The sequence below is a fragment of the Rhinoderma darwinii genome, chromosome 5 (genome assembly GCF_050947455.1).
Source record: "Rhinoderma darwinii isolate aRhiDar2 chromosome 5, aRhiDar2.hap1, whole genome shotgun sequence".
Taxonomy (NCBI): domain Eukaryota; kingdom Metazoa; phylum Chordata; class Amphibia; order Anura; family Rhinodermatidae; genus Rhinoderma; species Rhinoderma darwinii.
This window is the reverse complement of record NC_134691.1, coordinates 231286051-231301150: the sequence shown is the minus strand read 5'-3', so window position 1 is coordinate 231301150 and position 15100 is coordinate 231286051. Positions and strand designations below refer to the sequence as shown.

At 45.7% G+C, this 15100-nt stretch overlaps 5 non-coding genes and 3 pseudogenes across 5 annotated transcripts; all 8 read right to left on the bottom strand.

The window, feature by feature from the left end:
* Positions 1-394: 394 nt before the first annotated feature.
* LOC142654479 (U2 spliceosomal RNA) lies at positions 395-535 on the bottom strand (annotated as a pseudogene).
* A 5082-nt stretch (positions 536-5617) lies between these two features.
* LOC142654142 (U2 spliceosomal RNA) lies at positions 5618-5785 on the bottom strand (annotated as a pseudogene).
* Positions 5786-7015: 1230 nt separating this feature from the next.
* Positions 7016-7206, bottom strand: LOC142653251 (U2 spliceosomal RNA). The gene has a single exon (XR_012848189.1). It is a non-coding gene; the product is annotated as a U2 spliceosomal RNA (small nuclear RNA).
* A 1242-nt stretch (positions 7207-8448) lies between these two features.
* LOC142653250 (U2 spliceosomal RNA) lies at positions 8449-8639 on the bottom strand. Its single transcript, XR_012848188.1, has one exon. It is a non-coding gene; the product is annotated as a U2 spliceosomal RNA (small nuclear RNA).
* Positions 8640-9881: 1242 nt separating this feature from the next.
* On the bottom strand, positions 9882-10072 carry LOC142653249 (U2 spliceosomal RNA). The gene has a single exon (XR_012848187.1). It is a non-coding gene; the product is annotated as a U2 spliceosomal RNA (small nuclear RNA).
* A 1235-nt stretch (positions 10073-11307) lies between these two features.
* LOC142653248 (U2 spliceosomal RNA) lies at positions 11308-11498 on the bottom strand. The gene has a single exon (XR_012848186.1). It is a non-coding gene; the product is annotated as a U2 spliceosomal RNA (small nuclear RNA).
* Positions 11499-12740: 1242 nt separating this feature from the next.
* Positions 12741-12931, bottom strand: LOC142653247 (U2 spliceosomal RNA). Its single transcript, XR_012848185.1, has one exon. It is a non-coding gene; the product is annotated as a U2 spliceosomal RNA (small nuclear RNA).
* Positions 12932-14165: 1234 nt separating this feature from the next.
* LOC142654098 (U2 spliceosomal RNA) lies at positions 14166-14346 on the bottom strand (annotated as a pseudogene).
* Positions 14347-15100: the final 754 nt, after the last annotated feature.

Here is a 15100-nt window from a genome sequence, read left to right as displayed (position 1 = left end):
GGTAGGTCCATTGTGGCGGGCGGGCGGGCGGCTTTAATGGCTGTTTGCTGTTCCCCTACTCCACTCCACTATTTGACTGTGGTGCTGCATCAATCAGTGGCTGGCTCAGGTGCAGCTCTTTAACTTACCTAAAAGGGAGGGCGGAGAGAAGACAAGGAAGGTGAATGAGCTGTTCCAATGTGAAATGCCGGAAACACAGACACACAGACGACACAAAACAAGAGGTGGCAATGTATTCATTAATTGCATTTAATCAATTAGCTCATTATCACTCATGCATTGTCCAACAGGTGTTGAAATAATGGGATTAAAAGGGGAGATCCCTTCAGAAAGACAGAAACAATGGCAAACACAAAAAACACTTTTGGAATCTGATTTTAGTCAACACATAAGGAAAGGGTGCACCGGTCCTGGAAATACTGCAATACCAGGTCAATGCGTGGAGTGGACAGAGCAAGCTCTATTTCCATCTCCCTGTTCTAAAAATCCATTTAACAGGTTCCCGACCGCTGTCCGTAAATATACGGCCAGCAGTCAGGGTCTCTAAAGTCCGGCGTATAGTATATATACGGCCGCACTTCAGAGACTGTGCACGCGCGATCGCGTGCACACAGCTCTGTGCCCTGGCTGTTACTAACAGCCATGGGCACTGGGCAGAATGTCAGGGGTCAATCTTTTGGCCCCTGAACATGTGATCGCTGTGACAACCAATCACAGCGATCACATGCATTTCTGCATAGAAAACAGTGTGCACGCGTTCGCGTGCACACAGCCCTGTGCCCTCGCTGTTACCAACAGCTCTGGGCACTGGGCAGAGTATCAGGGACCAATCTGATGGTCCCTGATCATGTGGTCGCTGTGAAAACCTATCACAGCGACCACATTTGTTTTATTTTGACTTTTCTGGCAGTAAATCTCCTGCCTCTTTTCTTCTCCTCAAACATTGTTTCAGTTTGAGGAGAAGAAGAGACTCGAGAGAATTGCTGCCAGAAGAATACAGTGAAAAAAAATACAGTTACACTAAAACATTCTCTGTATAGATAGATTTCTATCTATCTATACAATCTATCTATCCATCTATCTTTTTTTCTATCTATCTACCTTTCTTTCTTTTATTCTATTAGAATAGGCAGGTAGGGAGTATATAATTCTATATATATCCACATATATATAATATATATAGCAACAGCGGTTTATTTTTTTGTTAGCGGTAGTGTAGATATATATAGCAGTTAGTTTGTGTGTTTTATAAAAAAAAAAAAAAAAAATTTGTTTAGTTAGTGTTAGTTACGTTATGGCGAGGAAGTTGTTTAGCGCCGAGGAGGCATACGCCATGCTGTGGTCTGAGTCGGAGACCGCATCAGAGATGGCGTCCGAGATGGAACCTGTTTTAGGTAGTGACGATGACAGCGTCACTTCAGGTTCATCTTCAGGGGACGTTGTCCCTGATGCAGTCGAAACTGCAGAACATGAAAGCGCAGGGCCAAGTAGCGCTGTAGCACGGGACAGCCTGGTCCCTCCAGTCCAGGCTCTTGTATGGGCACCTGCCCCATCTTTTGGGCCTAGAATCCACGGATTTACGGCCACTCCTGGCATAACCGTGGACAATACAAATTTTGTCCAAATGGATTACTTCCATTTATTTATAACGGACGACATCCTAAATCAGATTGTCCACGAAACAAATTTATATGCCACGCAATATATAAGGCAGAAACCTTCATCCACCCATGCCAGAGATTGGACGTCCACCAATTTGCAGGAATTAAAAAATTTTTTGGGGCTCACCCTAAATATGGGTATTGTCAAAAAGCCCTCCATTAGGTCTTACTGGTCAACAAGACCCGCCCAAGCTACCCCAGTATATTCTGCAGTAATGCCCAGGTCTCGTTATGAGACAATAATGAGGTTCCTCCACTTCAATGACAACGCACAGGCCCCCCCAAGTACCGATGCAAACCGGGATCGGTTGTTCAAAATAAGACCGCTAATAAATTCCCTGAATAATTTATTTCTGCAACTCTACACCCCTGAGCAGAATGTAAGTGTGGACGAATCCCTCCTCAACTTTCATGGCAGACTTAGCTTTCGCCAATATCTACCTTCCAAAAGGGCAAGATATGGCGTTAAGCTCTACAAATTGTGTGAAAGCGGGTCAGGATATACCACCGCCTTCAGGATTTATGAAGGGCGGGACCGCACAATAAATGTTCCTGGATGCCCCCCTGATCTTTCCACCAGCAGTAAGATTGTGTGGGAGATAATGCAGCCTCTGCTTCACAAGGGGTACCACCTGTACTGTGATAATTTTTATTCCAGTGTGCCCCTGTTTAGGCATTTGCATGTTGCAAGGACTGGGGCATGTGGTACCATGCGCAAAAACCGAATTGGTTTTCCACAGCAATTAGTGGGGAAGCGCATGGTAAAGGGGGACTCCTGTGCTTATGCATCTGAAGAATTGCTGGCGGTCAAGTTCAGGGATCGCAAAGATGTGTATGTGCTAAGCACGATTCATACCGCAGGAACAGTGGCAGTGAGGGAAAGAGGGGCAACATCGGACAAGCACAAACCAGTGAGCGTGTCCGAATATAACAAGTACATGGGGGGGGTGGATTTAAGCGACCAGGTTTTACAGCCCTATTTAGTAAAACACAAAACTAAAACCTGGTACAAAAAGGTGGCCATTTATTTGTTACAGGTGGCCATCCACAACTCATTTGTGCTCTATAAAAAAAACAGAGGCAGAGACACATACCTGGATTTCCAGGAAAAAATTATTGAAGGCCTCATTTTTGATGTTCAGGACACCCGAGAATGCCCCCAGTCTGAGGATGTCACGCGACTGACTGAAAGACACTTCATCAGTCGGATTCCCCCAACAGCAACCAGAAGCAACCCCCAGAAAAAGTGCCGCGTCTGCAGAAAAGACGGGCACCGCAAAGATTCCCGATATTTCTGTCCCTCATGTCCCTCACAACCAGGCCTGTGCATTGAGCCATGTTTTAAAAAATACCACACTGTTCTGAATTATTAGATTTTAGTTAATTTGTTGAAAATATATTTGCCCTACATTACGTTTTTATTTTTCCCCTGATTTTACTCCAAGGGTGAGGGAGGGAATGGGTGGGGGGTGGATGTCATGTTTGATGTTTTCTAAAGTTCATCTGCTGGAGAGCTCCATTTGCATTAACCTGAAATTTCTTATTTTAGAAAACCCCAAAAAATAAATTCCCATTATACCCCTAGATGAATATTTTGGGATTTCTGCTTCAAGAGCAGATATTTTGGAAGTGTTATAGAAACTCTGTTGAGTTTTGTAAAACCAGCTTTGAAAAAAAGCGATTTGTGAAATAATCTTCTTCTATCCTCCGCCCTCCTACATCTCTATGTGATAAATAAGGCCACATATTTGGTATCCCCATGCACGGGAGAAGTGGCAGAATGTGAACGGAGATTAATTTTGACCGTGGTCTATACCGTGTGTGAAAAATGCTGGTATAAACTTACGCATTTGCTAAAAAGTGCTAATTTTATTTTGATCCATCTTATTCAAGAAACTTTCAGAAGAAAACTGGACTGTCTAAAAATATGATAAACCCCTTGAAGGAAACCTTGTGGGGTCTACTTGTGTGAATGAAGTCATTTATGGGGTGTTTCTAATGTTTCAGCAGCATTACACCCCCCAGAAAACAGTATGCGGCTCTAAAATCAAATGCAGAATTCCTGGACCAAAAAGCCTCCTTTTATGCCAAGCCCTGGCACATGCCCGCACAGTGAATAAGGCACACATATTTGGTATCCCCATGCACGGGAGAAGTGGAAGAACGTGAAAGGAGATTAATTTTGTCCGTGGTCTATACCGTGTGTGAAAAATACTAGCCTAAACTGACGCATTTGCTAAAAAAGTGCTGATTTTATTTTGTTCCATCTTATTCAAGAAACTTTCAGAAGAAAACTGGACTTGCTAAAAATATGATAAACCCCTTGAAGGAAACCTTGTGGGGTCTACTTGTGTGAATGAAGTCATTTATGGGGTGTTTCTAATGTTTCAGCAGCATTAGGCCCCCCAGAAAACAGTATGCGGCTCTAAAATCAAATGCAAAATTCCTGGACCGAAAAGGCCAAAAAGCCTCCTTTTATGCCAAGCCCTGGCACATGCCCGCACAGTGAATAAGGCACACATATTTGGTATCCCCATGCACGGGAGAAGTGGAAGAACGTGAAAGGAGATGAATTTTGTCCGTGGTCTATACCGTGTGTGAAAAATACTAGCCTAAACTGACGCATTTGCTAAAAAAGTGCTGATTTTATTTTGTTCCATCTTATTCAAGAAACTTTCAGAAGAAAACTGGACTTGCTAAAAATATGATAAACCCCTTGAAGGAAACCTTGTGGGGTCTACTTGTGTGAATTAAGTCATTTATAGGGTGTTTCTAATGTTTCAGCAGCATTAGGCCCCCCAGAAAACAGTATGCGGCTCTAAAATCAAATGCAAAATTCCTGGACCGAAAAGGCCAAAAAGCCTCCTTTTATGCCAAGCCCTGGCACATGCCCGCACAGTGAATAAGGCACACATATTTGGTATCCCCATGCACGGGAGAAGTGGAAGAACGTGAAAGGAGATGAATTTTGTCCGTGGTCTATACCGTGTGTGAAAAATACTAGCCTAAACTGACGCATTTGCTAAAAAAGTGCTGATTTTATTTTGTTCCATCTTATTCAAGAAACTTTCAGAAGAAAACTGGACTGTCTAAAAATATGATAAACCCCTTGAAGGAAACCTTGTGGGGTCTACTTGTGTGAATGAAGTCATTTATGGGGTGTTTCTAATGTTTCAGCAGCATTAGGCCCCCCAGAAAACAGTATGGGGTTTTAAAATCAAATGCAAAATTCCTGGACCGAAAAGCCTCCTTTTATGCCAAGCCCTGGCACATGCCCGCACAGTGAATAAGGCACACATATTTGGTATCCCCATGCACGGGAGAAGTGGAAGAACGTGAAAGGAGATGAATTTTGTCCGTGGTCTATACCGTGTGTGAAAAATACTAGCCTAAACTGACGCATTTGCTAAAAAAGTGCTGATTTTATTTTGTTCCATCTTATTCAAGAAACTTTCAGAAGAAAACTGGACTTGCTAAAAATATGATAAACCCCTTGAAGGAAACCTTGTGGGGTCTACTTGTGTGAATGAAGTCATTTATGGGGTGTTTCTAATGTTTCAGCAGCATTAGGCCCCCCAGAAAACAGTATACGGCTCTAAAATCAAATGCAAAATTCCTGGACCGAAAAGGCCAAAAAGCCTCCTTTTATGCCAAGCCCTGGCACATGCCCGCACAGTGAATAAGGCTCACATATTTGGTATCCCCATGCACGGGAGAAGTGGAAGAATGTGAAAGGAGATTAATTTTGGCCGTGGTTCATACCGTGTGTGAAAAATGCTAGCATAAACCGACGCAATTGTTAAATTCTTGCATTTTTTTCCAATTTTGCCCACTTTAGTGAAAAAAAAAAAAATGATATATACTGACAAATGCCACTAAAACAAAGCCCTATCTGTCCTTTAAAAAGAGTGTAAAATTCAAAGATGAACTTTATTCACCTGCTGAGTTATAGTCATGTAAAGAAGCGCATAGCAAAATTGTGAAATTTGCTCTGGTCATTTAGCTGTAAAACAGCCTAGTCCTTAACCGGTTAATATATGGTCCCCAGATAGGGGACGTATCAGATATTAAACTGATAAGAACAGATACTACACTTGATCTTAGCCAAAAGGCCGAGAAGCGATAACCCGAACGGGCCGCGCGTTGCCCGAGCCTGCCCGATACTGCTGTTCAGCCCTTGCAGCGATTCAGCCTACTTCTAGGCAATTCCATGGGGCCCTGCAGGCTCACACACTCACAGCTACACGGGAGGTGAATAAAGGCCGGAGAGGAAGCCAGACAGGATTTGCTTCTTTTGCTTGCACCACAATGCAGTGCTGAAAGAGGAGGAATCTACATAAAAATGCCTTCCTGGCAACGCCCAAATGCCCTGCTGCCATGCAGATAAACACTGGCAGCGGCAGCAAGTGCATGCCCACAGCCACCCCTTGTTCCTTCACACCTTGTATCAGCTGTAATCCAGTCCAGTCCAGTGCTGCCTGCTGAGCAGCACTGACCAACACTGCCTGGGCCCAGGCTTTTATCTCTGAGGCCCCATTATGATGTCAGAAAGCTGGCTCTGGCTCCTCAGGGCTCCACTATGACACGTGCAAAGTTCCGTCTGAACTTTATATAAGACGGTGCGGCTCAGTCAGTCACTCAGTGTTGCCTGAGAGGGCAACACTGCAACAGCCGGCCGCCAGGCTGTCTTTTTTTGCACAGCTAGTTGCCTCCAGGAGGCCACAAGAGGGAGACAAGGGACTGCAAAATGGAAAATAAGCATCCACCAACTTTACAGACAACTTCTCCTTGCTCCTACAACCTCCATCCTTGCACAGTTTGTTATTCTTCTAGGTAACATAGTAACAAATCCAAATTGCTGCTCTCTTTGTAGGCAAGCAAGGCTTTGTTGCAACTGCAATTCTTACTCCTTCTTGAAATGTAGGGACGACAGTACATTCCATCACATCCATCTAGTGTACACAGGTAGGTCCATTGTGGCGGGCGGGCGGGCGGCTTTAATGGCTGTTTGCTGTTCCCCCTACTCCACTATTTGACTGTGGTGCTGCATCAATCAGTGGCTGGCTCAGGTGCAGCTCTTTAACTTACCTAAAAGGGAGGGCGGAGAGAAGACAAGGAAGGTGAATGAGCTGTTCCAATGTGAAATGCCGGAAACACAGACACACAGACGACACAAAACAAGAGGTGGCAATGTATTCATTAATTGCATTTAATCAATTAGCTCATTATCACTCATGCATTGTCCAACAGGTGTTGAAATAATGGGATTAAAAGGGGAGATCCCTTCAGAAAGACAGAAACAATGGCAAACACAAAAAACACTTTTGGAATCTGATTTTAGTCAACACATAAGGAAAGGGTGCACCGGTCCTGGAAATACTGCAATACCAGGTCAATGCGTGGAGTGGACAGAGCAAGCTCTATTTCCATCTCCCTGTTCTAAAAATCCATTTAATATATGGTCCCCAGATAGGGGACGTATCAGATATTAAACTGATAAGAACAGATACTACACTTGATCTTAGCCAAAAGGCCGAGAAGCGATAACCCGAACGGGCCGCGCGTTGCCCGAGCCTGCCCGATACTGCTGTTCAGCCCTTGCAGCGATTCAGCCTACTTCTAGGCAATTCCATGGGGCCCTGCAGGCTCACACACTCACAGCTACACGGGAGGTGAATAAAGGCCGGAGAGGAAGCCAGACAGGATTTGCTTCTTTTGCTTGCACCACAATGCAGTGCTGAAAGAGGAGGAATCTACATAAAAACGCCTTCCTGGCAACGCCCAAATGCCCTGCTGCCATGCAGATAAACACTGGCAGCGGCAGCAAGTGCATGCCCACAGCCACCCCTTGTTCCTTCACACCTTGTATCAGCTGTAATCCAGTCCAGTCCAGTGCTGCCTGCTGAGCAGCACTGACCAACACTGCCTGGGCCCAGGCTTTTATCTCTGAGGCCCCATTATGATGTCAGAAAGCTGGCTCTGGCTCCTCAGGGCTCCACTATGACACGTGCAAAGTTCCGTCTGAACTTTATATAAGACGGTGCGGCTCAGTCAGTCACTCAGTGTTGCCTGAGAGGGCAACACTGCAACAGCCGGCCGCCAGGCTGTCTTTTTTTGCACAGCTAGTTGCCTCCAGGAGGCCACAAGAGGGAGACAAGGGACTGCAAAATGGAAAATAAGCATCCACCAACTTTACAGACAACTTCTCCTTGCTCCTACAACCTCCATCCTTGCACAGTTTGTTATTCTTCTAGGTAACATAGTAACAAATCCAAATTGCTGCTCTCTTTGTAGGCAAGCAAGGCTTTGTTGCAACTGCAATTCTTACTCCTTCTTGAAATGTAGGGACGACAGTACATTCCATCACATCCATCTAGTGTACACAGGTAGGTCCATTGTGGCGGGCGGGCGGGCGGGCGGGCGGCTTTAATGGCTGTTTGCTGTTCCCCTACTCCACTCCACTATTTGACTGTGGTGCTGCATCAATCAGTGGCTGGCTCAGGTGCAGCTCTTTAACTTACCTAAAAGGGAGGGCGGAGAGAAGACAAGGAAGGTGAATGAGCTGTTCCAATGTGAAATGCCGGAAACACAGACACACAGACGACACAAAACAAGAGGTGGCAATGTATTCATTAATTGCATTTAATCAATTAGCTCATTATCACTCATGCATTGTCCAACAGGTGTTGAAATAATGGGATTAAAAGGGGAGATCCCTTCAGAAAGACAGAAACAATGGCAAACACAAAAAACACTTTTGGAATCTGATTTTAGTCAACACATAAGGAAAGGGTGCACCGGTCCTGGAAATACTGCAATACCAGGTCAATGCGTGGAGTGGACAGAGCAAGCTCTATTTCCATCTCCCTGTTCTAAAAATCCATTTAATATATGGTCCCCAGATAGGGGACGTATCAGATATTAAACTGATAAGAACAGATACTACACTTGATCTTAGCCAAAAGGCCGAGAAGCGATAACCCGAACGGGCCGCGCGTTGCCCGAGCCTGCCCGATACTGCTGTTCAGCCCTTGCAGCGATTCAGCCTACTTCTAGGCAATTCCATGGGGCCCTGCAGGCTCACACACTCACAGCTACACGGGAGGTGAATAAAGGCCGGAGAGGAAGCCAGACAGGATTTGCTTCTTTTGCTTGCACCACAATGCAGTGCTGAAAGAGGAGGAATCTACATAAAAACGCCTTCCTGGCAACGCCCAAATGCCCTGCTGCCATGCAGATAAACACTGGCAGCGGCAGCAAGTGCATGCCCACAGCCACCCCTTGTTCCTTCACACCTTGTATCAGCTGTAATCCAGTCCAGTCCAGTGCTGCCTGCTGAGCAGCACTGACCAACACTGCCTGGGCCCAGGCTTTTATCTCTGAGGCCCCATTATGATGTCAGAAAGCTGGCTCTGGCTCCTCAGGGCTCCACTATGACACGTGCAAAGTTCCGTCTGAACTTTATATAAGACGGTGCGGCTCAGTCAGTCACTCAGTGTTGCCTGAGAGGGCAACACTGCAACAGCCGGCCGCCAGGCTGTCTTTTTTTGCACAGCTAGTTGCCTCCAGGAGGCCACAAGAGGGAGACAAGGGACTGCAAAATGGAAAATAAGCATCCACCAACTTTACAGACAACTTCTCCTTGCTCCTACAACCTCCATCCTTGCACAGTTTGTTATTCTTCTAGGTAACATAGTAACAAATCCAAATTGCTGCTCTCTTTGTAGGCAAGCAAGGCTTTGTTGCAACTGCAATTCTTACTCCTTCTTGAAATGTAGGGACGACAGTACATTCCATCACATCCATCTAGTGTACACAGGTAGGTCCATTGTGGCGGGCGGGCGGGCGGGCGGGCGGCTTTAATGGCTGTTTTCTGTTCCCCTACTCCACTCCACTATTTGACTGTGGTGCTGCATCAATCAGTGGCTGGCTCAGGTGCAGCTCTTTAACTTACCTAAAAGGGAGGGCGGAGAGAAAACAAGGAAGGTGAATGAGCTGTTCCAATGTGAAATGCCGGAAACACAGACACACAGACGACACAAAACAAGAGGTGGCAATGTATTCATTAATTGCATTTAATCAATTAGCTCATTATCACTCATGCATTGTCCAACAGGTATTGAAATAATGGGATTAAAAGGGGAGATCCCTTCAGAAAGACAGAAACAATGGCAAACACAAAAAACACTTTTGGAATCTGATTTTAGTCAACACATAAGGAAAGGGTGCACCGGTCCTGGAAATACTGCAATACCAGGTCAATGCGTGGAGTGGACAGAGCAAGCTCTATTTCCATCTCCCTGTTCTAAAAATCCATTTAATATATGGTCCCCAGATAGGGGACGTATCAGATATTAAACTGATAAGAACAGATACTACACTTGATCTTAGCCAAAAGGCCGAGAAGCGATAACCCGAACGGGCCGCGCGTTGCCCGAGCCTGCCCGATACTGCTGTTCAGCCCTTGCAGCGATTCAGCCTACTTCTAGGCAATTCCATGGGGCCCTGCAGGCTCACACACTCACAGCTACACCGGAGGTGAATAAAGGCCGGAGAGGAAGCCAGACAGGATTTGCTTCTTTTGCTTGCACCACAATGCAGTGCTGAAAGAGGAGGAATCTACATAAAAACGCCTTCCTGGCAACGCCCAAATGCCCTGCTGCCATGCAGATAAACACTGGCAGCGGCAGCAAGTGCATGCCCACAGCCACCCCTTGTTCCTTCACACCTTGTATCAGCTGTAATCCAGTCCAGTCCAGTGCTGCCTGCTGAGCAGCACTGACCAACACTGCCTGGGCCCAGGCTTTTATCTCTGAGGCCCCATTATGATGTCAGAAAGCTGGCTCTGGCTCCTCAGGGCTCCACTATGACACGTGCAAAGTTCCGTCTGAACTTTATATAAGACGGTGCGGCTCAGTCAGTCACTCAGTGTTGCCTGAGAGGGCAACACTGCAACAGCCGGCCGCCAGGCTGTCTTTTTTTTGCACAGCTAGTTGCCTCCAGGAGGCCACAAGAGGGAGACAAGGGACTGCAAAATGGAAAATAAGCATCCACCAACTTTACAGACAACTTCTCCTTGCTCCTACAACCTCCATCCTTGCACAGTTTGTTATTCTTCTAGGTAACATAGTAACAAATCCAAATTGCTGCTCTCTTTGTAGGCAAGCAAGGCTTTGTTGCAACTGCAATTCTTACTCCTTCTTGAAATGTAGGGACGACAGTACATTCCATCACATCCATCTAGTGTACACAGGTAGGTCCATTGTGGCGGGCGGGCGGGCGGCTTTAATGGCTGTTTGCTGTTCCCCTACTCCACTCCACTATTTGACTGTGGTGCTGCATCAATCAGTGGCTGGCTCAGGTGCAGCTCTTTAACTTACCTAAAAGGGAGGGCGGAGAGAAGACAAGGAAGGTGAATGAGCTGTTCCAATGTGAAATGCCGGAAACACAGACACACAGACGACACAAAACAAGAGGCGGCAATGTATTAATTAATTGCATTTAATCAATTAGCTCATTATCACTCATGCATTGTCCAACAGGTGTTGAAATAATGGGATTAAAAGGGGAGATCCCTTCAGAAAGACAGAAACAATGGCAAACACAAAAAACACTTTTGGAATCTGATTTTAGTCAACACATAAGGAAAGGGTGCACCGGTCCTGGAAATACTGCAATACCAGGTCAATGCGTGGAGTGGACAGAGCAAGCTCTATTTCCATCTCCCTGTTCTAAAAATCCATTTAATATATGGTCCCCAGATAGGGGACGTATCAGATATTAAACTGATAAGAACAGATACTACACTTGATCTTAGCCAAAAGGCCGAGAAGCGATAACCCGAACGGGCCGCGCGTTGCCCGAGCCTGCCCGATACTGCTGTTCAGCCCTTGCAGCGATTCAGCCTACTTCTAGGCAATTCCATGGGGCCCTGCAGGCTCACACACTCACAGCTACACGGGAGGTGAATAAAGGCCGGAGAGGAAGCCAGACAGGATTTGCTTCTTTTGCTTGCACCACAATGCAGTGCTGAAAGAGGAGGAATCTACATAAAAACGCCTTCCTGGCAACGCCCAAATGCCCTGCTGCCATGCAGATAAACACTGGCAGCGGCAGCAAGTGCATGCCCACAGCCACCCCTTGTTCCTTCACACCTTGTATCAGCTGTAATCCAGTCCAGTCCAGTGCTGCCTGCTGAACAGCACTGACCAACACTGCCTGGGCCCAGGCTTTTATCTCTGAGGCCCCATTATGATGTCAGAAAGCTGGCTCTGGCTCCTCAGGGCTCCACTATGACACGTGCAAAGTTCCGTCTGAACTTTATATAAGACGGTGCGGCTCAGTCAGTCACTCAGTGTTGCCTGAGAGGGCAACACTGCAACAGCCGGCCGCCAGGCTGTCTTTTTTTGCACAGCTAGTTGCCTCCAGGAGGCCACAAGAGGGAGACAAGGGACTGCAAAATGGAAAATAAGCATCCACCAACTTTACAGACAACTTCTCCTTGCTCCTACAACCTCCATCCTTGCACAGTTTGTTATTCTTCTAGGTAACATAGTAACAAATCCAAATTGCTGCTCTCTTTGTAGGCAAGCAAGGCTTTGTTGCAACTGCAATTCTTACTCCTTCTTGAAATGTAGGGACGACAGTACATTCCATCACATCCATCTAGTGTACACAGGTAGGTCCATTGTGGCGGGCGGGCGGGCGGGCGGGCGGCTTTAATGGCTGTTTGCTGTTCCCCTACTCCACTCCACTATTTGACTGTGGTGCTGCATCAATCAGTGGCTGGCTCAGGTGCAGCTCTTTAACTTACCTAAAAGGGAGGGCGGAGAGAAGACAAGGAAGGTGAATGAGCTGTTCCAATGTGAAATGCCGGAAACACAGACACACAGACGACACAAAACAAGAGGTGGCAATGTATTCATTAATTGCATTTAATCAATTAGCTCATTATCACTCATGCATTGTCCAACAGGTGTTGAAATAATGGGATTAAAAGGGGAGATCCCTTCAGAAAGACAGAAACAATGGCAAACACAAAAAACACTTTTGGAATCTGATTTTAGTCAACACATAAGGAAAGGGTGCACCGGTCCTGGAAATACTGCAATACCAGGTCAATGCGTGGAGTGGACAGAGCAAGCTCTATTTCCATCTCCCTGTTCTAAAAATCCATTTAATATATGGTCCCCAGATAGGGGACGTATCAGATATTAAACTGATAAGAACAGATACTACACTTGATCTTAGCCAAAAGGCCGAGAAGCGATAACCCGAACGGGCCGCGCGTTGCCCGAGCCTGCCCGATACTGCTGTTCAGCCCTTGCAGCGATTCAGCCTACTTCTAGGCAATTCCATGGGGCCCTGCAGGCTCACACACTCACAGCTACACGGGAGGTGAATAAAGGCCGGAGAGGAAGCCAGACAGGATTTGCTTCTTTTGCTTGCACCACAATGCAGTGCTGAAAGAGGAGGAATCTACATAAAAACGCCTTCCTGGCAACGCCCAAATGCCCTGCTGCCATGCAGATAAACACTGGCAGCGGCAGCAAGTGCATGCCCACAGCCACCCCTTGTTCCTTCACACCTTGTATCAGCTGTAATCCAGTCCAGTCCAGTGCTGCCTGCTGAGCAGCACTGACCAACACTGCCTGGGCCCAGGCTTTTATCTCTGAGGCCCCATTATGATGTCAGAAAGCTGGCTCTGGCTCCTCAGGGCTCCACTATGACACGTGCAAAGTTCCGTCTGAACTTTATATAAGACGGTGCGGCTCAGTCAGTCACTCAGTGTTGCCTGAGAGGGCAACACTGCAACAGCCGGCCGCCAGGCTGTCTTTTTTTGCACAGCTAGTTGCCTCCAGGAGGCCACAAGAGGGAGACAAGGGACTGCAAAATGGAAAATAAGCATCCACCAACTTTACAGACAACTTCTCCTTGCTCCTACAACCTCCATCCTTGCACAGTTTGTTATTCTTCTAGGTAACATAGTAACAAATCCAAATTGCTGCTCTCTTTGAAGGCAAGCAAGGCTTTGTTGCAACTGCAATTCTTACTCCTTCTTGAAATGTAGGGACGACAGTACATTCCATCACATCCATCTAGTGTACACAGGTAGGTCCATTGTGGCGGGCGGGCGGGCGGCTTTAATGGCTGTTTGCTGTTCCCCTACTCCACTCCACTATTTGACTGTGGTGCTGCATCAATCAGTGGCTGGCTCAGGTGCAGCTCTTTAACTTACCTAAAAGGGAGGGCGGAGAGAAGACAAGGAAGGTGAATGAGCTGTTCCAATGTGAAATGCCGGAAACACAGATACACAGACGACACAAAACAAGAGGTGGCAATGTATTCATTAATTGCATTTAATCAATTAGCTCATTATCACTCATGCATTGTCCAACAGGTGTTGAAATAATGGGATTAAAAGGGGAGATCCCTTCAGAAAGACAGAAACAATGGCAAACACAAAAAACACTTTTGGAATCTGATTTTAGTCAACACATAAGGAAAGGGTGCACCGGTCCTGGAAATACTGCAATACCAGGTCAATGCGTGGAGTGGACAGAGCAAGCTCTATTTCCATCTCCCTGTTCTAAAAATCCATTTAATATATGGTCCCCAGATAGGGGACGTATCAGATATTAAACTGATAAGAACAGATTTTTTTTAAGTTGACTACCCCAACTTTGGGGGTAACCGTTTATTTAAAATTTTTCAGATTTTACAATAAATCAACATTTTTCAACATTTTTACAGAGATTCAGATTTTACAACAATGGTTAAAAAATAAATACAAATTGTCAGATTAAAATCATACAATTTATAAAAGGGCACTTGGTGGCATCATATTATAGAATTCCATTCGCTAAAAAACCATTTTCTACTTAAAACAGGAGAGAATTTTTTGTCTAAAAGATAATACTTGTGCATTTCATAAAAACAAATTCCTAAAATATCATTCACAGATAAAATTTCATGTTTGAATAAAAGAATATTCCTGGCCGCCCACAGAGCTGCTTTAACGCAGTTAGTAATCTTCCATGCCATAATTTTCTGAGTCCTTGTTGGGCACTCCAGACATCCGTAAAAAATGCCTTCACTTGTAATTCTCTTTATTCCGGTTATCTTCTTCATCAAGGGGAGGATTTTTGTCCATATAAGTTGTGAAAAATAGCATTGCCAAAAGAGATGTAAGACTGTCTCGTCATCGCGGCATCCTCCCCTTGGACACGCAGCCGAGTTGGTCAGTCCCCTTCGATGCTGGAATGCCCGGCATGGAAGACACTCGTGGGCGCAGCTCCAGGCCAGATCCTTCTGTGAATTAAAAATGAATTTAGCATTAACCATGCTCCAGATAATTTTGCATTTGTTTTCATTAAAATTGCTAATGGGGGCTATTAAAACATTTTCTTTTATTTCCTTTAAAACATATTTACTATTTT